The following is a 23,260-nucleotide window of genomic DNA, read 5'->3' on the forward strand; positions in this document are numbered from 1 at the left end:
GCAATTTTTGCAATCCCAGTGAAACATAGAAGCGGGAGAAGGCCACTAGTCCCTATGAGTCTGTTCCACTATGTATCACGATCATGCCTGAACATCCAACTTAGTAGCCTAATCTTGCTTTTCCCTATAACCTTTGATCCCATTTGCCCCAAGAGCTATATCCAGACGCCTCTTAAATACATTCGAAGCTTTGGCATCAGCTACTTCCTGTGGCAATGAACTCCACAGGCTCACCACAATTGGGTAAAAAAGAAAATGCCTCTTCACCTCTGCCCTAAATGGTCTACTCTGGATCCTGAAACTGTACCCCTTGGTTCTGGACTCTCCCACTATGGAGAATATCCTTCCTGCATCTACCCTGTATGCCCTGTTAGAATTTTATCAGTCAAAGAACAAAGAAGGACACAGCACGGGAAACAGGCCCTTCGGCCCAACGAGCCTGTGCCGCCATCTTAACAATGTCATTTTCCTCCTCCACCCTTGACCTGTGTCTACGCTCATGGTACCCCCATTGGAAACCAGATTAAGGGGAGAATAATTTAGGGACAATTTGGTACACCAATCAGCCTAACAGCACATCTTTGGGGTGTGGGAGGAAACCGGAGCACCCGGAGGAAACCCACGCAACCACGGGGAGAATGCTCAAACTCCCACACAGACACTGGCCCAAATCCATGTGTCTGCACAGCAAACAGTGATTGTCACTGAGCTGTCGTGGTGCCCATCAGTTGGTCCCGTTTTAAGTGTCAACTAACGACACAAAGTACTAGGCTACACTCGAAACATCCAAGAGCAGCCCACGCACGACCCACCGTGTCCCTACGTGATCCCCCCATATTTGTCTGAACTCCAGTGAAAATTAATCTGAACATCTCTGACAATTCAAAATATTAATGTTCTGTATTTTCCACGTCCTGCAAAAAATAAATATCGTTTCATCTGGCATAAGCTGTTGCTGTTCAACGAATGTAATTAATTTTCTGCTGTTTTGAAAACGGGTGGATTAAAACTTCTCAGATGAACGTCATTACATTACAACCCTTCTTGTATTTAAATTTAACAAGCTCGAGACTCACGTCTATTTCACAATCTCTTGTTCTAAACTCTATTTGCCAGCACCACTTTCGTTTTCCTGGTGTCAATTTGGTCAGGAATACATTTTTGGAACAGACAATATCGCCCTTAACGTCTGCCCCCAAATTCTGATGGAAACGCTGTGCCATACACCCGTTTCTGGGCAATATTTCAGTCCCAATGCATGGAGAGGCGTGCTGAATGTGTGCCAAGAATAGACATCTGCTTCTTCAAGTTGTCGGGATCGAACCACGGCACTGAAATGCCTCAAAGAAAAGCCCCAAATGTGTGTCGTTGTACCGATGGTGTGCGAATATTTACAGTGATTTATTTGGACAATTTTATTCTGCTTTAGCTGCAGTGAATAGAGGTAGCAAACTTCCTTTTTTGTCATAATTCAGGCCCAAACCTCTGTCGTGGTTCTACAAATCCCACATGGATGATAGGTTTTGTACTTTAAGTTGGCTCGGGTGAGCATGAGATTCTTAAATACAGGTATAATTCAAATGACCCACAAAGGTGATTTTATCAAGTAAAATTTAATTAAGTATACAGTCAACATGTACAGAAAGATATTAACAATATTCTACTCTGCTGGAGCTGGAGCTGACGTTACAAGTTACACGTCCGATTCTTTTGAGTACAGGAGACTCAGCCAAATCTCGTTCACTCTGAACATCACCGCCGTCGCCCCATCGTACGCCGCTGTCTACTTCTGCACTTGTAGTGTGGCACAGCGTTTGAGAAAGCGGGTGGACAGCGACAAAAACCTCCAGGTTATAAAATCGTCTGCCCCGGATTCATTCTCAGACACGAGGTGGTAACAATGGATTAAGATCAATGCCAAACACTGCAGGTGCTGGAATCTGAGACAGAAACTAGAAAATGCTGGAAAATCTCAACTTACAGCATCCGTGGAGACAGAATGGAGCCGAGGTTTCGAGTCTGGATGACCCTTCCTCAGATCTTTGGGGGCGGCACGGTGGCACAGTGGGTTAGCACTGCTGCTTCACAACTCCAGGGAGATGGGTTCGATTCCCAGCTCGGGTCACTGTCGGTGTGTTGTTTGCACATTCTCCTCGTGCCTGCGTGGGTTTCCTCCGGGTGCTCTGGTTTCCTCCCACAGTCCAAAGATGTGCGGGTTATGTTGATTGGCCGTGCTAAGAAATTGTCCCTTAGTGTCCTGCGATGTGTAGGTTAGAGGGATTAGTGGGTAAATGTGTAGGGATATGGGGTTAGGGCGTGCGTGGGATTGTGGTCGGTGCAGGCTCGATAGGCCGAATGGCCTCTTTCCGAAATGTAGGAGTCCTGTGATTTCCATGAAGCCAAGGAAAATAGAGCAAGATTTCAGGGCAGCAAGAGTGTTGGGGTAAGGGGAATGGGGGTAATGTTGGGGTGGGGTATCTGGTTTCTGAATTAATCACTTCCCACATTTCAGATCAGTGATATAAACATAGATGTAACCTACACATCTTTGAACACAGAGGGGCAATTTAGCCTGTCCAATCCAACTAATATGCACATCTTTAGACACGGAGGGGCAAGTTACCATATCCAAACCATATGACCTGCACATCTTTGGGCACCACGGGGCAATTAAGAATGGCCAATCTTCTTATCCTTGGACATGAAGGGACAATGTAAAATGGCCAATACAATTAATCTACACACCTTATAACACAAAGAGACAATTTATCATGGCCACTACACCTAACCTACAAATCTTTGGACGCTAAGGGCAGCTTAACACAATCAACCCAATTAAACTATGGATCTTTGGACGCTAAGGGGCAATTTAGCATGGCCAATCCATCTAACCTGGACGCCTTTGGACAATAAGGGTCAACTTAGCATGGCCAATGGAACTAATCGACACAGCGTTGGTATGAAGCAGCGATTTACCATATCCAATCCACCAAACCTGTACATCTTTGGGCACGAAGGAGAAATTTCCTTTCATATCCACCTAACCTGCACATCTTTCCACACTGAGAGACAAGTTAGCATCGGCTAAACCACCAAACCTGCGCATCTTTGGACACAGAGTGATAATTTAGCTTGGCCAATCCACCTAACCTGCACACTTTTGGACAGTAAGGGGCAATTTCCACTATCCAATCCATCTAACCTACATATTCTTGTACAATATCGAGAAATTTTGAGTGGGTAACCGATCTGATCTACACATCTTATTCTGCAAATTTTATTTCCTCAAAAAAAATACTTTATTTGTAAATCTGTGAGGATATTACAAACATTGCAAAATGATATTCAGGATCTTTACACAGATCAGGAAACGTGCTCCAATGCTTCAGAACAGTAAAGGGAAACGAGTCAGACATTTTGAAATGGTCTTAAAAATGTTGTAAAGTTATTTTAAAGGTTGTCTACGTAGAAACGGCTGCACTCCGAGATGCTTCAGTGTAACTGAGATATATGTAGTATTCACTTTATTCATTCAGTTGGTCCTTATCCCGAGGAGGCGGGGGGTGGGGGGAGGGTTCTGTTCCCCTTGGTTCACTGTGGGTTGAAAGGTTTTTTGGGACAGTGACTCCCCGCCCCCCGCCCCACCCCATTGCGGCTCTGCGGCAGCTGCCCCGAGCTTTAGTGCATCCCTCTCAGCAAATAGTCCTGGGCTGTGAAAAGGGGCGGTCTGCAATAATTGGCCCGGGGACAACTCCGGGCACTCGAAGCCCAACAGGTTTGGGCCGAACCAAAAGAGAGAGTCTCCGACCGAGTGGATGACCCTCTTCCTGGGCGAACCGTCATTTTCCTCCCCAAAAAATGTCCCTCACTGATAAATTTGTGAGAAGGTTACAAACATTCCAAAATGGCCATCACATAAAAAGCAATAACACTCAGGGCCTTAATATCCATCGAGGAACATTCTGACATAAGAACATAAGAAATAGGAGCAGGAGTAGGCCATTTGGCCCTTGAGCCTGCCCCGCCATTCAATAAGATCATGGCTGATCTGTCATGGCTCAGTTCCACATTCCCGCCCTCTCCCCATAACCCTTAATCCCCTCTCTTATCAAAAACCCATCAACCCGCTTTTTAAAAATATTTAGCGAGGCAGCCTCCACCACTTCAACAGGCAGAGAATTCCAGAGATTCACCACCCTTTGAGTGAAGAAGTTCCTCCTCAACTCCGTTCTAAACCGCCCCCCCTTTACTTGAGGCTGTGCCCCCTAGTCGTACTATCCTTTCTGAGCCATCCCATTCATCATCTTATACGTCTCAATGAGATCTCCCCTCATTCTTCTAAACTCTAACAAGTACAAGCCTAGTTTATTCAGCCTCTCCTCATAGCTCAAACCCCTCAACTCCGGCACCAGCCTAGTAAACCTCCTCTGCATTCCCTCCAAGGCCAAAATATCCTTGCGTAAGTACGGCGCCCAAAACTGCACACAGTACTCCAGCTGCTGCCTCACCAGTGCCCTGTACAGTTGCAGCAAGACCTCCCTACTTTTATATTAAATCCCCCTCGCTATGAAGGCCAGCATCCCATTCGCCTTCCTGACCACCTGCTGCACCTGCAGGCGGGGTTTTTCCGACTCATGCACAAGGACCCCAAGGTCCCTCTGCACCGTCGCCTGCTGCAGTTTTTCTCCACGTAAGTAATAATCCTTCCTACCATTATTCCTACCAAGGTGGACCACCTCGCACTACAGAACTGGAAGCGTTTCAGATATTTTACAATGGGTCTTAAATAGGTTGCAAAGTTATTTTACAGGCGGTTTACATTGAAAAAAAATGTTGCTCTCCTTCACAAGTTGCACTGCTTCAGAGCAGCTGAGAAACATGTATCTTATTCCGCTAATATGACCCGTTCAGGCAGTGTATTACAGACCGCAGTGTGTTGCTTCAGGAAATAAGAGAACATTTCCCCCCACCACCTCCCCCCCCCCACCCCCCGGGTGCCAGCTGCACTTTTTTGCTAAGTATTTCCAACTATCATCTATCTGTGAACATTTTTTTCTAACAAGACGCCGCCAGACCAACTGACAGTCTTTATCTCCCCCACACAATACCTTCTGGAAGTGAATCTCTTGTCATGTGTTTTTCCCACCCAGTGGCGGGGGGGGGGGGGGGGGGGGTGGGGGGGGGGCGCGATTAGAATCTGTTGGTCAGAAAAGTTCTCGGCTGGAGGGCAAGTTTCTCAGGAAGTGACGCCCCACACAGTCACGGCAATGAAATGACATCAGATGCAGTCGAGGAAGCTTCCTCCAGACGCAGTATTGGACCGCACTCTGCTCATTCAGGCAGCAAAGCAACCCACAGACAGGGTCATGTTGCCGGCAGCCTGCTATTTCATGCCGTTGGCTGCATTTCTCCCGGGTGAGTGAGTGAGGTCTCCACTTGAGAGTTCAGCCGCCACTGAATCTGTGGCAGTTCCCCATCCCTGAGGCGCCCATCCCTTTGGGACCAGTCCCCTTCCCCAGCGGCCCCTCACACTCAATTCTGATGTCTGTGTCTGGCTGTGTGAAGGGGGGGCCCGTGGCTTGGATCTCATGTTAAAACAGACCAAGCCTTTCAGGCGCGCGGGAATGATTTGGGAACCCGATCCGGAGAAGGACAGAATATTAAGATGTTCAAAATAAAAAAAAATCCCCTGTGGATCAGTTATCATTGGGCTGTTGTCTGAGACAAGGGACTGACCACAGACTGGAAAGTGTGTCTGTTGCTTTTCTCAGTGAGAAACGTTGTATTATTACAATATTATTTCATTAGTTGGGAAATATATTCGGATGAGGGGAGATGGTGACAGGTGTTATGTGTCCATGTTAAATGTCCTGGTTCCAACACATTATTTTTAATTAAATTTCAATTGGAAATTATTATATGTTGAATTTATCAGGAATTCTCGCCTCTTACGTGGATCAGTCGCCGCCTTTCGTCTCAGTGGCAACAGGAGACTCGACAACACTCAGATGCACGCTGACAAATACAGGCTACCCCAATATGTACTGGTACAGGCAACAGCGAGGCCGGGCAATGGAAGCTCTGTTCTACTCTGCTGGAGCTGCAGCTGGTGTTAAAAATTACACATCCGAGTCTTTGGAGGCCGACAGGCCCAGCCAAACCTCGTTCACTCTGAACATCACCGCCGTCGCCCCATCTGACGCCGCTGTCTACTTCTGCGCTTGTAGTGTGGCACAGCGTTTGAGAAAGCGGGTGGACAGCGAGAAAAACCTCCAGGTTTATAAAACCGCCTGCTCCGGATTCATTCGCAAGACGCGAGGTGGCAGCAATGGATTATGTGTGATTCTGAGACCCGACCCTCTGACCCTACACTTGCTCCTGAGCGGGGAAACATCCTCTCAGCATTTCCCATGTCACGCCCCTTGAGAATCCAATATGTTTCCATCAGATCGCTTCTCATTCTCCGGATTCCAGTGAGTAAAGTCCCAACCTGCTAACCTTTCTTTATGACACAGTCCCTCCATACTGGGGATAATTCCAGTCAACCTTCACTGATCTTATTGAATGGTGGCATAGGCTCGAAGGGCTAGATGGCCTACTCCTCTCTCCTATCTCTTATGTTCTCACTGTTCTTATGTTCTGAACTGTCACCAGTCAAATTGCATAGATTCTTAAATCAGGAGACAAACATTGTTCACATTATTCCAGATGTGGGCTCCCAGTCAACGTCCAATTGCAGCCAGCCTTCCTCACTCTTATTATCCAGCTCCTTTGAAATAAGGATCAATATTCAAATCACCTTCCTGATTGTCTTCTGCTGCTGCGTTTGGTGCAAATGGACCACAAATCCCTTCATGTTGCAGCTTTCCAGAGTTTTTATTTCTGCATTGAGACAACACATTGTTCTTTTGATTCGATCTGATTTATTATTGTCATGTATATTAACACACAGTGTTTCCAGAGAGACGCACACACACAGAGACGCAGATGCACAGAGAGAGAGACACAGACACACACACACACACACACACACACACACACAGATGCACAGAGAGAGAGACACACACGCACAGAGAGGCACACACACACACACACACACACAGAAAGAGAGAGAGAGACACACACACACAGACAGACACACACGCACATAGAGAGATAGAGAGACACACGCAGAGAGAGAGAAACATACGCAGAGAGAGACACACACGCAGAGAGAGACACATACACACGCAGAGGGAGGGAGACACACACGAAGACAGAGAGAGAGACACACACATACAGAGAGAGAGAGAGTTTAAAAACAGTGAGGTTATGTTGCAGCTGTATAAGGTGCTGGTGAGGCCACACCTGGAGTTACTGAGTACAGTTTCGGTCTCCTTACTTGAGAAAGGATATACTGGCACTGGAGGGGGTGCAGAGGAGATTCACTCAGTTGATTCCGGAGTTGAGAGGGTTGGCTGATGAGAAGAGATTGATAGACTGGGGCTATTCTCACTGGAATTCTGAAGAATGACGGGGGAGATCTTATTGAAACACGCAAAATTACGAAGGGAACAGATAAGGTAGAAGCAGGAAAGTTGTTTCCACGGTTGGGTGTGGGGAGGTGGGGGGGAGGTGGGGGGTGGTGGAAGAACTAGGGGGCATGACCTCAAAATAAGGAGGACCAGATTTAGGACTGAGTTGAGGAGGAACTTCTTCACACAAAGGGCTGTGAATCTGTGGAATCCCCCTGCCCAGTGAGGCTACCTCGTTGAATGTTTTGCTTTAGGGCAGGGGTAGGTAACTTTTTTGAACAGTGAGGGTGCTAAGGGTTAGGGTGAGTGGGCGGGTAAGTGGAGCTGAGTCTGCTTTCTCCCCGGAATAAATTCATGGAAAGATCCCAGATACCGAAAAACAAACAAAAAAATCAGAAACTAAATGTGTTTTTATCATCGAAGCACATGGTGTTAGATAACGGATTACATTCTCCGCATGTTTCATGTCATCAAATATCCGTGTCACGGTATTCACATTAAAACGGCAATAGAGTGCCGCAAACAAGGGCCAACTTTTGAATGAAGCAACAGAACATTAAACAGTCTAAAGCATCAGGTTCTGAGGGGAAGTAATGTTGTTGTGAAATGCCACAGCATTAGTGATCGAGAGGAACGAGAAAACGCTCTTGCGAGACGTTATCTAGTACAATTTACATTTAGTTCAGTTAATTCAAAGGACATCCCTTCCTGATAAATTTGTGAGAAGGTTACAAACATTCCAAAATGACCATCACATAAAAAGCAATAACACTCAGTTTCTTAACATCCATCGAGGAACATGTTTCACTACAGAACTGGAAGCGTTTCAGATATTTTACAATGGGTCTTCGATAGGTTGCAACGTTATTTTACAGGCGGTTTACATTGAGAAAAAATGTTGCTCTCCTTCACAAACGTACTGGCCTTCATTAATCGAGGGATTGAGTTTAGGTGTCGGGAGGTAATGCTGCAACTTTATAAGACCCGTGTCAGACCCCACTTGGAGTACTGTGGGCAGTTCTGGTCGCCTCACTACACGAAGGATGTGGAAGCTGTTGAGAGGGTGCAGAGCAGATTTACAAGGATGTCGCCTGGATTGGGAGGCATGCCTTATGAAGGTACGCTGAGGGAGCTGGGACTCTTCTCCCTGGAGAGACAAAGGTTAAGATGTGACCGGATAGAGGTTTATAAGATGTTGAGTGGAATAGATAGGGTGGATTCTCAGAGGCTGTTTCCCAGGGCTGAAATGGTCGCTACGAGAGGGCACAGGTTTAAGTTGCAGAGAAGCAAGTACAGAGGAGATGTTAGGGGTACGTTTTTCACTCAGAGGGTGGTGAGTGAATGGAATCGGCTGCCGTCGGTGGTGGTGGAGGTGAACTCGCTGGGGTCTTTTAAAAGACTTCTGGATGAGTAAATGGGATCTAATGGGATTGGGGTTTATAGATAGGTCTATGGCTTCGTAGGTACAGATGTGATCGGTGCAACTTGTGGGCCGAAGGGCCTGTTTGTGCTGTAGTGTTCTATGTTCTATGTTCATTCAGAGTAACAGGCGTGCACCAAATCCTCAGAAAAGCATTTCACCCAGGACGCCCCCCTCCCATATGATCATCAACCTCACCTCTGCACACAGCAAAATTCAGGGGCAACGGACCATGGCTAATCCACCTAAACTACTCATTCTCTGAGTCGGGGGAGGTGGGGGGGGGAAACAGGGGCACCTGGAGGAAACCCCTGCAGACACGGGGAGGATGTGCAAACTCTACACAGACAGTTACCCAAGGCTGAAATGAGCCAGCATCTTGTCGCTGTGGGGCAATTGTGCTCCGCGCTGTAACACTATTAATGTCCATATATCGCACTGGGTTACTTCCCTCTTCCCAAATGGAAATCCGCCTATTTTCGGCGAGTTGTCAGCACTCCCATTGAGCCTCTTTGGCATCAGACGCGGTCTGCAGCCTTCCCACATTCTGAATTGGGAGTTCAGTGTGCTCAGCGTGTGGGGTTACTTCCTCCTGCATTGCCATCAGTTCAATAACTTTGACTGCCTTTGCTGCACAGTCCAGAGCTTGAGTGCAATTGGTCAACCCTGCTGATTGATGTGGAGACCAAACAGCTGAAGGTGGCTTATCCTTAACATGTACGGAAAAAAACATCAGCAACAACTTCACCAATTACACACAAAAACAAAGCAACAATAGGAATAATATGAATCTTTGGAATTCTCGGCCCATTGAAGCAGTGGAGGCTACCTCGTTAAATGTGTTTAAGTCACAGCTAGATAGATTTCTGACCAATAAAGGGATGAAGGGTTATGGGGAACAGGTGGGTAAGTGGAACTGAGCCACTATCAGATCAGCCATCATCTTATTGAATGGTGGGGCATGCTCGAGGGGCCAGCTGGTCTCCTCCTGCTCCTATTTCTTATGTTCTTTTGTGTTTTTATTTCAATTGCTGACTGTTATATGAATGGCACAATATCTGATGTCTCAAAACATTAAAGTTTTGCAGTTTCATTTGCGATGAAGCTTTGTTGTGAACAGAATTATTTAATTATCTGCTCGTTTTGAAAGGGTGGATTCTCAGGTGTTGAATAAACTTCATTAAACTATCACTCTTCTTTAAATTAAACCTGACAATCACTCGGTCCGAGAATCACTTCTCTTCAACAGTCTCTTAATTTAAAATATTTTACTCAGTAACCTATTCCAGAATTTTCATTTTCCTTATGCCAGCTTTGTCAACAATAAATCATTGGAGCAGACAAGGATGCCCATAACCTCTGACCCAAACCCTTATGGAGACTGTGCGACACACACACACACACACACACACACACACACACACACACACACACACACACACACACACACACACACACACACACACACACACACACACACACGTCCAGACAATATGGAAGTCCTGATGCATGGAAATGCGCTCCAAGTACAAACTTCTGTTTCTGTATTTTCAATCTGTCGGGATTGATACACAGTCTTGAATTACCTCAAAGAAAAACCCAAATTTGGGTACTTGCCCCGATCTGTAGGTGGATACGAAGGTTTATTTATTTACACAATTTTATTCCACTCTAGTTGCAGTGAATATAAGCATCAGACTTCCTTCTGGTGGATTTTTTTCAGCAAATGTCTTTCAATAAAAACTGGAAAGAGTGCATGACAATTTAGGAGTCAGCACTCATTGTCCTGTGTTACAGGGAACGGTTGGCGAGGCCAAGACTTTATTCCTTGGAACGTAGGAAAATGAGGTGACCTTATTGTGATTAATAAAATCATGACGGGCATAGATAGCATGGAAACAGGGAAGGGGAATTGAAAATAACAGGGCATAGGTAAAAGGTGAAAGGGGAAAGAATTAAAGGAGGCGTAACAGGCAACTTCTGCACACAGAGGGTGATGTTTATGTGGAATCAGTTGGCCAAACAACTGGTTGAGGCAGGTAGGACAGCAACAATGTTTTTAAAATGGGATGTGTAAAAGATTAGAGGGATGTGGGCCAGACGTGGGCAACTGGGACCAACTGGGAGGACACCATGGTCAGCATGGAAAAGTTGGGTCGGAGGGCCTGATTCCACACTGTATTGCTCTCTGACTGCAGATATGCAATGTCCAGAAATTTAAAGTCAGATATATGATGTTTTACAATATTGTCATGACATACAGTTAATTCCATCAAACAAACGTTTACATACAACGAAGTGGATTTGCAGTGTTTGTAATAAGTTTCAGCTGAAGACATTTGGGATTTTGTTCTTTATTTTAAGCAGAGTTGTTTCTCCCAAGTTTATGAGTCTCTTTTATGCAATGTTGATGATGAGAAGTCTCTTAACAATACAGCACAGGAAACAGGCTATTCGGCGCTCCAAAGAGAGGGGCTTGGAGTGAAGACTTGGGGTGAAATGAGTTCTACATTTGGAGTGGGAATTATGCAACACAGCTATTTCAAATGCTTTAGTAAAATGTACCCCTCATGATGACGTCTGCTAGCCTCCTGTGAACTGATGTGAGCGATCTCTCTGATAGGTATTGCAGAATCCAGTGCAGGCTGAAAACTTGGGATCATCTTCCACCGCTGATGGGACATCACACCTTTGTCTTGGCTTCTTAAAATAAAATAAGTTATTTAAATGTTGCAACATTGATGCAGAGATCATGAGCGAAGAGTCAACAACATGCAAAATCTACAATGGACATGACGAACACTCGCCACCCTTCCCCTTACCATATTTAAATAATTTACAGAGATCTCAATCAAACAACGAAACCTTTGTTAATTTATACATATTAAGATATTCCTCATTAATCATTTGGAATTACATTTGACAGGAGACTTTAACAAAAACAGTAATTGCTCAACAGAAATAGACACAAAAACAGCATACCTTTATAATAGCAGGGAAAACATTTGATCTCTGTGCTTTGACATTAAAACTGCTGTTTCAAAGCTAGACCTTGGGCATTCCCAGTCTACCCCATCACAAGTGGTCAAGGCGAGAGTGAACCTGTGTCGTGTTGGGGCCTGCTGAAAGTTGAAGGCGGATGCTCCAAATGGGAGCTGTCTCTCGATTTTTCAACTCACTGAAATTGGAAACAAGTTCTACTTTTTTCGTTGTCCATGGATTTCCACCGCTAATTGGCAAGTTATGGGCCAAAATTTCGTCCAAGAGCCGCCCAACACAAGATTTGTCATTAACATTTCAAATCTCCCAAATTTTAAGTCACCATTACCAATTAATACCATCTAATTCTCACATGTGGATTTGAGTCTGAATTGAAATTCTCACATGTTCAGCAAAATATCTTGGAATCATGCAGCTGGCCCATAACCATGGTACAAGATTAATGACTTTTGAAAATGAAGCTTTATGAAATACAATTTCTCTTCTTTATCTGTTTGTCTTTAATCACAATGGTCACAATATCAGACAGAAAACTTGAAAATTTGAAACACACCACCCAAAACTCTCCAATGCAACACCGATGGTAAACACCTCTTATTTGTTGATTCAATCTCCCAAACACATTATTTCCTGCTAAATGTTTCTTCTTTATCTGGTGTTGCTATGACCAGGGAATAACATTACTAAAGAGATTCTAAACTCCTACAGACTGTGTTTAAAATGCTCACATTTAACTAATCCTCACTGATTGGTTCATACTGATGTCGCTCTGAGAAGTAAATGTTCCAATACAAAGGGCAGGCTTTGATCAAATGTTGGAGTCTTCCCATTGGTTGGCGGTCACAAATTGAAGCCCCTTTTGGTTACATATCTCAGGGTGTGGGAGCTGGAGGGGGTGAGGATGGTGTGGGGGAAACTAATGTCTGAATTCTGATTGGCTGTGTCCAATGACAGCAAGTGTGATACGATCCCTCATTGGCTGATGTGTCTGTCTGAATTCGTGATTGGCAGGCTCATTTCGTTTACAAAATTGCCGGGAGTCTCCTCATGTGTGGAGTTATCACTGGATCACTCTCCTTGGATGCCTTCGCTTTCGATCTTAGAATAGAATCATCTGATTCATTGGGAAAATACCAATCCATCTGAGAGCTTCCTGATCGGGCTGCGTGCTGTTTGTATCATCAGATAAAGTTTGGAGATTGGCTCATCCTGTTGTCAGGGCAGAGTCCAGGATAGACAAATGCTTCATTCTGCCAGCGGGACGGTCCAGTTGATTAGTGAAGACTGCACTGAAGCAAAGCTTGATTGTTAGTGATTGGCTGAGGTGGCAGCTTTTCATGAATTTGGATTACTTGCTTTCCTGCTTGTTCAGAATGATAACAAGCAGATACATCCTGGTTGGCTACAGAATCTATCAGCCAGTCTGTGTTTGGCCGACATGGCTGTCAGTCTGAGAGCAATCTGATTACCTGTGGGAACACTGAGTCACTGGGCAGGCCTTCCTGAAAGCCTGAAGTGGTTGACAATCGGTGGGCAAATCATTACAATTGGTGGAGGGGGTCACCAATAATCAGCGTTGTCATCCTGATTGGCTGAGAAGAGAAGTGTGATGCTGTCAGTTGATTTGTTTCTTTACTAGTTCAATAATAGATGTGAGTGGATATTTCATTGTGATCCTGATCCGTTCTCTGAACTTGGGCTGAGTCACCACATAAATCAATGTGTTCGTGCAGCAATTCAGGTTCCGCAACATAACTGCAACATCTCTAAAAATATACTCAGAATATGTGGAATTACTTGGATCCCTTCCTGAAATTTGAGGGTATAAAAAATACATTACATCCCCCAACCACAGGAGAATAAAGCAGCCGGATATGCTGAAGAGTAGTATTATAGACCTCTTCCTGCTCTCCAGCTCTGGGTCACGGCAGCTTTCCCCCTGAATCTGACCCCTCAGTCCCTTCCGGACTCGACTGGCCACTAAAATGTGTCTCACTGTCAGAGCATTGATGAATGGAATTAAGACATATGGCATCAAAGGAATTAAAACTTTTTCAAACCAAGCAAAAGCCAACCATCTGTGCTCTGTACGATAACTCCTTTTTTGAACACAGAACCATGGCACATTTTCGATGACCTCTCCAGGTTCTACTACAAAGTACTTGGGTATGTTTTTCAAAAAGAAAAAGATGCCAGTTGTTGCGAGAACCACAGTCGCAGTTTTCCCAGTACAATATTTTGCTTTCATCTTCTGGCAACAAATGGCCACAAATCGATCAAATGAGAAAGTGGTGGTGAACCAGACAGAACAATCAATGGCTGTAAAAATCATTGCATTCAGAACGGTGCACACAGGGGTGATGTCCAGGAAAGTCGTTCCAAAATAATAATAAACCATCCTCCAAAGTACGACATTACAGATTACGAGCAACAGGTCCGCCATCGCCATAGCCGTCAGGTAGCGAGTGGTGCAGGTGGAGAGGCCACACTTTCCCTGGATTAAGATCACAATCGCCAGCAAATTAACTGCAATAGAGAGATAGCAATGTAAACTGGGCTATGACTGCTCACTCATTCGACCTATGGAGAGGAAGGGCAGGATTCTGTCATGGAAGTAACTCAGTGAGGACTGTTTCCAAATTAGAAATAGTGGGGTGGGTGTGTTGTGTGGAGGTTGAGGGCTTGAGGGATCAGGCTGGGATGAGGTACAGTCGGCATTGCAGTGTCCCAAGTTAGTGGGTGCCCTTGGCCTCGTGATTTCAGAGTTGCTGTGAGTATAAGAATCAGGGGTGGAGCATTCCATTTTTTTTAATGGAAAATGCCAGTTAATAATGGGAGTAGGGCATTTTGGTATTTTTGTTGTTTAGTTGGATTGTGGGTGCTCTGCACCAGGGATATTGGTCGGGACTGAGGTTGGGAGGGCTGGGGGTTTGCCCCTCACTAACTGCTCAACACCATTGAGGACATAACATTCTGTTTTATTGGCTTCCACGCAACAATAACACATTCACAACATTCACCACCAATGGACATGAGCACCTGTGCGTTCCAACTAAAAGACGCACAGAAATATCTCACAAAACTTCGTCGGACAGAACCTTTCATTCCACAAGCTCTATCATCCTGGAGAACAAGGGCAAGGAATACAAGGGAACCCAAGCAGAGAGAAGTTCCCCTCAAAAGAACACAGCATCCTGACTTGGGGTTATATCAACGTTCGTTCACTGTCACTGCGTCAAAATCATGGAACTCCATCTCTCATAGCACTGTGGGTGTAACTGCACACCCGGGACTGCACCAGTTCCAGAAAGCAGGCCTTCATCACCATCTCAGGGTGAATTGCAAGAAATTCTTGTCTTGTCAACGACGGACACATCTCCAGATCATATAAAACAATATGACAATCATGGTCATATTTGTACACATTTCTGTTTTTTTATTGATGGGTAACTCTCCGAATTTGAAAATTAGAGTAAATTGATCGGTGTAAAACACTTTAATTTTCCAGGGTCCTGCTGGCAACTTAGAAAACCCAGGCTCATGAAGAATATCAGAAGATGTGGAGTTTGGGGACAAGCAGCAGAATGGGCAGCAAGCTGGCAACAATATCACTTTATAGGACCCTTGTCAGGCCCCAGTTGGTGTTCTGATAGAGGCGACTTGACAGAGGTTTATAAAATGTTGAGAGGAATAGGTAGGGTGGATTCTCGGAGGCTATTTCCCAGGGCTGAAATGGTCGCTACGAGAGGACACAGGTTTAAGGTGCTGGGGAGCAAGTGCAGAGGAGATGTTCGGGGAAAGTTATTCACTCAGAGGGTGGCGAGTGACTGGAATCGGCTGACGTTGGTGGTGGTAGAGGCAAACTCGCTGGGGTCTTTTAAAAGAATTCTGAATGAGTATATGGGATGTAACGACATTGGAAGTTACAGGTAGTTCTGTGGCTTGGGAGGTGTAGATGTCATCGGCACAACTTGTGGGCCAAAGGGCCTGTTTGTGCTGTAGTGTTCTTTGTTCTATGTTCAATAAACAGGGAAATATATTTGCAAGTAGTTGTTCCGATTGGTGGTGGGTAGGAAGTGGTAATTCGGGGGGTCAGCACTGGGATCACGGTCCTTCACACTTTAAAGAAATGCTGTGGTCTTGGGAAACTGAAATGTGTTTTCAACTATTACAGCCAAATCCAAATTGAGAGCAGATAAAGCAGAGGAACAATGGAAACGAATTCCATTAATATATCATTAGTAGGAACTGATGACTTGCACATTAATCATTTCAGTAAGAGTTTAATTACAAGCCTTCGATGTGACCATTGCTGCTGTCTGATAAGAAAATCAAGATTCTCAATATGCTGCTAGGAAATTAAGGGTTTGAATGGGGTAAAGGGTTTTTGTGGTTGAAGGTGATCGATTTACCAATCAATTAAAATAGCAACACAGGTTAAGAAAAATATCTTATTTTAAAACCTGCAGTCGAGATCATTCCTCAAAGTGTGGAATTGGGAATCAAAAACACAACCATGTGTTTCATTCTGCCACAGTACTCTCAGAGTTTAACTGCCAGTTACTCTTCGACATTTTGTTAATGTTCGAGCCGTTCAATTGTAAATTGAGTCATTGAGACAATTCACTTTACACTCACCAACAAACATATTCAGTCCAGAGCGAATCATTTCCCCTTGCAAAATCTATCAGATTGTGGAAGCACAGGGACAGCTCCATTGAATGGAGATATCACTGAGCAGGAAACAATAATTTCCTTATAGAATAGTCCATTCCAGTTAGTGTCTCACGCTCAGGACATTTCTACATTGGCACATATTCCTGGTATACATGTTCATTGGAGTCAGTATTTCCTTTCTGGAGAGTGACCCAGACTCAGTGCATTTCGACAATGACAGATCACGGTCTACATGTTTGGTGGAGTCAGAATTTCCTTTCTAGTGAGTGACCAACACTCAATACTATTCTACACTGACAGATAATCCCAATTTTGATAATTCTTGGAATCAGTATTTCCTCTCATATTTGTGATCCGCACTCAGTACAACTCTACACTGACAGATGCTCTTGTTATACATGTTCATTGCAGATATTTTTCCACTCGGGTTAGTTATTCACAAAATTCAAATCCACAATGACAGATATTCGGGTATATTTGTTCACTGAAGTCAGCTTTCCCATCCTGGTTGATGACTCAGTGTAAAATCACTCTGTATGATTTTACTCTAACTCCCACGAACAACGTCTTTCAATGAGCTTGCTGTAACTCAGGGCTGGTTCAACATTACAGAATAATCCAGTAAATGTACAATCTGATACAATGCAATCTATTTCCTCAGCATGATCAAAAACAGCACAAAATGTTTCCACATCTCTACCTAAGACAGCACAGTAGGATGAGACAGAAAAATGGTTCGGCACAGCCAAGAAGGATCAAAAGGCCAGTTTTTGTGCTGTAATGTTCTATGATTCTATGGTTCTATCTCATCATAATACAACATAATAAAATTCCACATCTCAATCTCACTCATCAATATAATATGATTCTACATCTCAAATCTATTCAACAACATAATGCGAATCCACATCATAAGCTAATACATCACATCACGTTTCTACATCTCAATCTGATACAGCAACACAATATGATTCCACATCTAATCCTAATGCAACACAATAAGACTTCACATCTCAACAGAATATATCAATACAATATGATGCCACATCTCAATCTAATTCATCAACACACCATCATTCCACATCTCAATCTCATACAGTTTTTGCTTTGCAAGCATAGAATAGTAGGGGAATAGTGAAAAGCCACAGCGGTAATTCAATTCACCTGATGACTGGAATGATATGGTTGACCAGATGTTTGTATATCGGTGACAATCCGTTCACTCACAGAATGAAATATTTGTTCAGTTCACACACCGTATCAGACAGCTACCATGGATATAATCACTTACCAGGAACTCCAAAAACACCCAGGATTGAGTAGAATATTTTCTTCGCCATTTCAAGTGGAAGTCCCATTTTCTTCGTGGTGTCTTTTTGAACTGGAAGCAATCTCAATATTAACTCTGAAGTAATGCAATCTCCTTAATATATACCCTGGGTATGTTCTGGGATCCAGGCGTTACACAATCACTCAAATTATTTTGTTTTCTTTATGACCAACACATGACAGCATTGGATTAGTCTGGGGAATATACATGTTCCTGAACTCGAGTTGCTGTGTTTCAAAGACCGGGCAGTATTGATAACATTAATTTACTAATAATGTTAGTGAGTGCATTTTGCCATCAATGGCGCTATCATCTCAAACATCAAATCTCTAACTGTCAAGTTGCTCCAATATTATCCTTCACCTGGCTGTGACCAATCAATAATTCAACTTCCAAGAGAGAGTTTATTTCTCAGGGCTGTTCTGCACTACCCTGCAATATGTTTACTCTGTTTAACTGTAACATCAAGTTGAAAAATACAGCTTGATGTCTGTGACTGGACATTGCAGGAATCGAATAATAAATTATCTGCCTTTCAACAGCACAATATGATGTGATTTCTCATGATGTGGGTATGCCGGCGTTGGACTGGCGTAAACACAGTAAAAAGTCTGACAACACCAGGTTTTAGTCCAACCTATTTATTTGATAATATACTCACTAGCTTTCGGGTTAGTCCCTTCGTCAGGTGAATGGAGAGTTCTGGCCTCAGACAGAGCATATAAAGCACAGACTGTTTAGAGATTACTGATTAAAATGCGAATCCTTACACCTAACCTGCTGTTCAAGACCTGAAGTGGCTGACAATGTGAGTGGTAGGAGCACTGATCACAGTTTAAAGACATGCGTATTGTCTCCAGACAGTACAGTAAGTGAGGTTTTACCTGACGAAGGGACTAACCCGAAAGCTCGTGAGTATATTATCAAATAAATAGGTTGGACTAAAACCTGGTGTTGTCAGACTTTTTACTGTGATTTCTCATGCCAGTCAAATACAGTGCAATATAATTCCACATCGCCATCTGATAAAACATATTTTTCACATTGTAATTTAATTCAACAACACAATCTTTTGTACATCTCAATATAATGCATCACAATATAATTTCAAATCTCGACCTAATGTTAAACACATTATGATTCCACATCTAATACAACACGATATGTTACCATGTCTCAATGTGATCCAACACAATGTGCTCCAACATGGAAATCTAATTCAATAACACAGCATGTTTCCACAAGTCAATCTGATACATCATAATATTATTTCACACCTCAGTCGAATATAACCTCAGAATCCGATTCCACGTCTAAATCCAATGCAACAATACCTTACAATTCCACATCTCAATGTAATACAGCAACACAGTATGATTCCACATTTCAATCAAACACAACACAAAATGGTTCCATGTCTCAATCTAATAGAACAACACAATATGACTCCACATCTCAATCTGATAGAATAGCACAATATGATACTGCACCTCAATGTAATACAAAAACACATCATGATTGTGCATTTCAGTCTAATACAACACACAACGGTTCTGTACCTCAATCTAATAAAACACAATATGATTCCACATCTTAGTCCAATACAACAGCACAATATGATTGCACATCTGAATCTAATACAATACAAAATGTTTGGGCATCTCAGTATAATTCAACACAGTTCTGTTACTTAATCGAACACAACAAAACAGGTTTCCACATCTCAATCTTCTTTAACAACACAATATCATGCCACATCTCAATCTAATGCAACATGGCAATATGATTCCACATCTCAATCCAAAAGACCAACTCAATATAATTCCAGATCTCAGTCTAATACAACACAATTTGTTCCAATATTTTAATTTATTTCTACAACACTACAGAATTCCACATCACAATATGATACAGCACGATATATTTCCTCATCATGATCTATTTCAACACGATATGATTCCACATCTGAATCTAATACAACACAATATGTTTCCATATCCCAATCTAATACAACACAATCTGATTCCACATATGAATCTAATACAACACAACATGATTCCACATCTCAATCTAATACAGCACAATATGATTCTGTACCTCCAGCTAATACAGCAACGTAATATGTTACACGCCTAATGCAATGCATCAGCACAAAGCCCTTAAGAATCTCAAACAATCAGGACCCTACAAGAGATTGAACAAATTACATGAAGGAATTAAGGGTTGTGATTGCATAAAGATAAGTAGAATGGTACATTTTAAAAACAATATAAGAGACAACAACAAAATATAATTTCTCCACACAGTGGTGCAGATCAGTCTGGGTTCCAAGAGTAGGAATGACAAAAACGAGCATGCAGGCGCGGTGAGAAATTAAGTGAGGTAGTATTATGTGGGGAGCACTGATACCTCACAGAGCCAGGGAGCTGTGTTCATTCCCAGCCTCGGTTGATTGTCTGTGTGGATTTTGTGCATTCTCCCCGTGTTTGTGTGAGTGTCCTCCGGGTGATCCGCTTTGCACCCATAGTCCAAAGGTTTGCAGATTGTGTGGATTGGTCACGTTAAATTGCCGCTTTGTATCTAAAGTAATTTCGGAGGATTTGCCGTGGTGAGTGCACGGTTTATGGTGATAGGGTGGGTGGTGAGCCTGGGTAAAATCCTCTTTCGGAAATTTGATGAAGCTTCGACGAGCTGAATGGTCTCTTTTTGAACTGTCGCCAATCAATCGTTCCAATGTTAGCATTTACTCTGTGGGAAATTGAATATAGACGGAGGAAGGTTGCTCTTCAGTTGTACTGTGTACTGATCAGCACTTATTGGAGCAGTGTGTTCAACATTGGGCTCTTCATTTAAGGAAATGTGTAAATCCGTTTGAAGCATTTCAGACAAGTGTTGAAGACCAGAAAGGTGAGTAAGTCTAAATTACAACGATAAAACATCTCGCCTGCCTCCACTTCCAACACGGTAATGGCATGTTTAGATAGATTACTGGCGAGCAAGGCAATGATATGTTGTCGGGCGCAGGCGAAATTTAAATTTGAGATTATTTTCAGCACAGCCACCATGTTATTAAATGGCGGAGCAGGTTAGAGGGGTTGAATGGCCTGCGTCTGTTCCTTAGCTCCTCAATCGATATCGCTGCAAGATTCTGTAAAGAAATAGCGATTGCTACAGACACTCCAATGAGTCCGTGCAATCCAACTGCAGTAGATTCTTGTGCCTTTATTCATGAGTCATTTAATGCCTATTTTCTGACAAAACTGCTCCCCCTCAAGGTGGGGTGCCCCCACCTCCCCCCACACCTTTGTTCATCGTGTTCCAGCCGAATTTTCCGAAACTTCAAAAATTCTGTTCTCTCGCTCAAATTTTGACAGCCCTCCCTCAATACTCACTTCCCTCAGTCCTGCTGGCCTGTTTTATCAAACGACCCCCACCCAAGCCGCCTCAGTTTGTGGAGCTCTACCTCAATATTCCCCACTTCAGAATCTTTGGCCCATTTCCAATTTTGGAATTCTTTCCTCTACTTAAAAGCCCTCCCCTTATTAGTCACTTAACTTCCCACCTTCTGGCATAACAGCTCTTTCTCTCTCTCTCTCTCTCTCTCTCTCTCTCCTGTCTCTCTCTCTCTCTGCCCTCTCAATAATTTGTATCATACACACTCAATGGAGGGCAGCATGTTGGCACAGTGCTGAGCATTGCTGTGTCGAAGCTGCAGGAACTCGGATTCAATTCCGGCCTTGGGTGAATGTTGAGTGGGTTTTGCACGTTCTCCTTGCGTGTCCATGGGTTTCCTCTGCGTATTCCCATTCCTTCCCACAGTGTGTGTTCGGTGGGTGGGTCATGCTGAATTGCTGCTTTGTATCAGGGAAATTACCATGGTAAATATATGGAGTTGTGGAGATATGGTCTCAGTGGGATTGTTGACAGTGCAAACTCAGTGAGACAAATGGCCTCTTTCTGCACTGTAGGGATTCTATGGTTCTATGAAATAGTCCCAACCATCTGAATAGCCCCTATCTCAGACAGTCACCCCACTTACAAAGTCCCTCTATTCCCATTGCGGGATGTATTGTCCTCTTCTTCTGTCCTCTTCACTTACTCTTTGTTCCTGTACCTCTCCTTCACGTCCCCACACTATCTGTAGTTTTATAGCCATCCACAGTCACATCATCAGGCTGTAAATTGTCCATTTAAATTACCGTGTTGGATCAGATCAAAATACACAGTCTGATTTGAACCTTTGAACGTTCTTTCCCTGTCAACAAACAACTTCTAATCTTCTCCTTTGGCTGAGCATGGCACTCGCTCCACCACAACAAGTGTGTTCACAGAAGTTTCCTCAGGCAGCGTGTGGAGGGTCCGACTCGGGAAAGGGCAAAACCTGACCTACTCTTTGGAAATAGGGAACGGAAAGTGAGTGAAGTATCGATGGGGATCCACTTTGGGACCAGTGACCATAGTCCTATTAACTATAAAATAGTTATGTAAACTGGTCCGCAGGTGCAAGCTCCAATTGGGACCAAACCATTTGTGATGGAATTAGGCAGGAACTTGCAAGAGTTTGTTTGAGGAAAACCGGACCTCCGGCAAGTGGGAAGCCTTCAAAAGTCAAATAGCTAAACTTTGTGGTCTATGTTTTCCAGCTCGGGTGAAGGGCGGGGCTGCCAGCAGCAGGAAACCTTGGATGACAAAACTTCTTGAGTTTTGACAGTGGAAAGAAGAGGCATGGCCCAGGTACAAGCCGCTGGAATCAAGGAATCCCCTCCGGATGTACAGGGGATACAGGAATATACTCAAGAGGGAAAATAAGAGTTCGGTCACCAGTGGAGTGCCTCAGGGACCTGTTCTAGGACCCTTGCTGTTTGTCGTTTTCATAAATGACCTGGATGAGGAAGTGGAGGGATGGGTTAGTAAGTTCGCCGACGATACGAAGGTTGGTGGTGTTGTGGATTGTCTGGAGGGATGTCAGAATTTGCAGCGGGACATAGATAGGATGCAAGACTGGGCGGAGAAGTGGCAGATGGACTTTAACACAGATAAATGTGTAGTGGTCCATTTTGGCAGGACCAATGGGATGAAGGAAGACAATATCAAGGGGAGGAGTCTTAGCTGTGATGAGGAGCAGAAGGATCTTGGGGTCCGGGTCCATAGGACTCTTAAATCGGCCTCGCACGTGGAGGATGTGGTCAGGAAGGCGTATGGTGTACTGGCCTTCATTAATCGAGGGATTGATGTCAGGAGTCAGGAGGTAATGCTGCAACTTTACACGACCCTTGTCAGACCCCACGTGGAGTACTGTGCGCAGTTCTGGTCGCCTCA

This window comes from Carcharhinus amblyrhynchos, chromosome X (assembly GCF_965287045.1).
Source record: "Carcharhinus amblyrhynchos chromosome X, sCarAmb.v2.hapA, whole genome shotgun sequence".
NCBI lineage: Eukaryota > Metazoa > Chordata > Chondrichthyes > Carcharhiniformes > Carcharhinidae > Carcharhinus > Carcharhinus amblyrhynchos.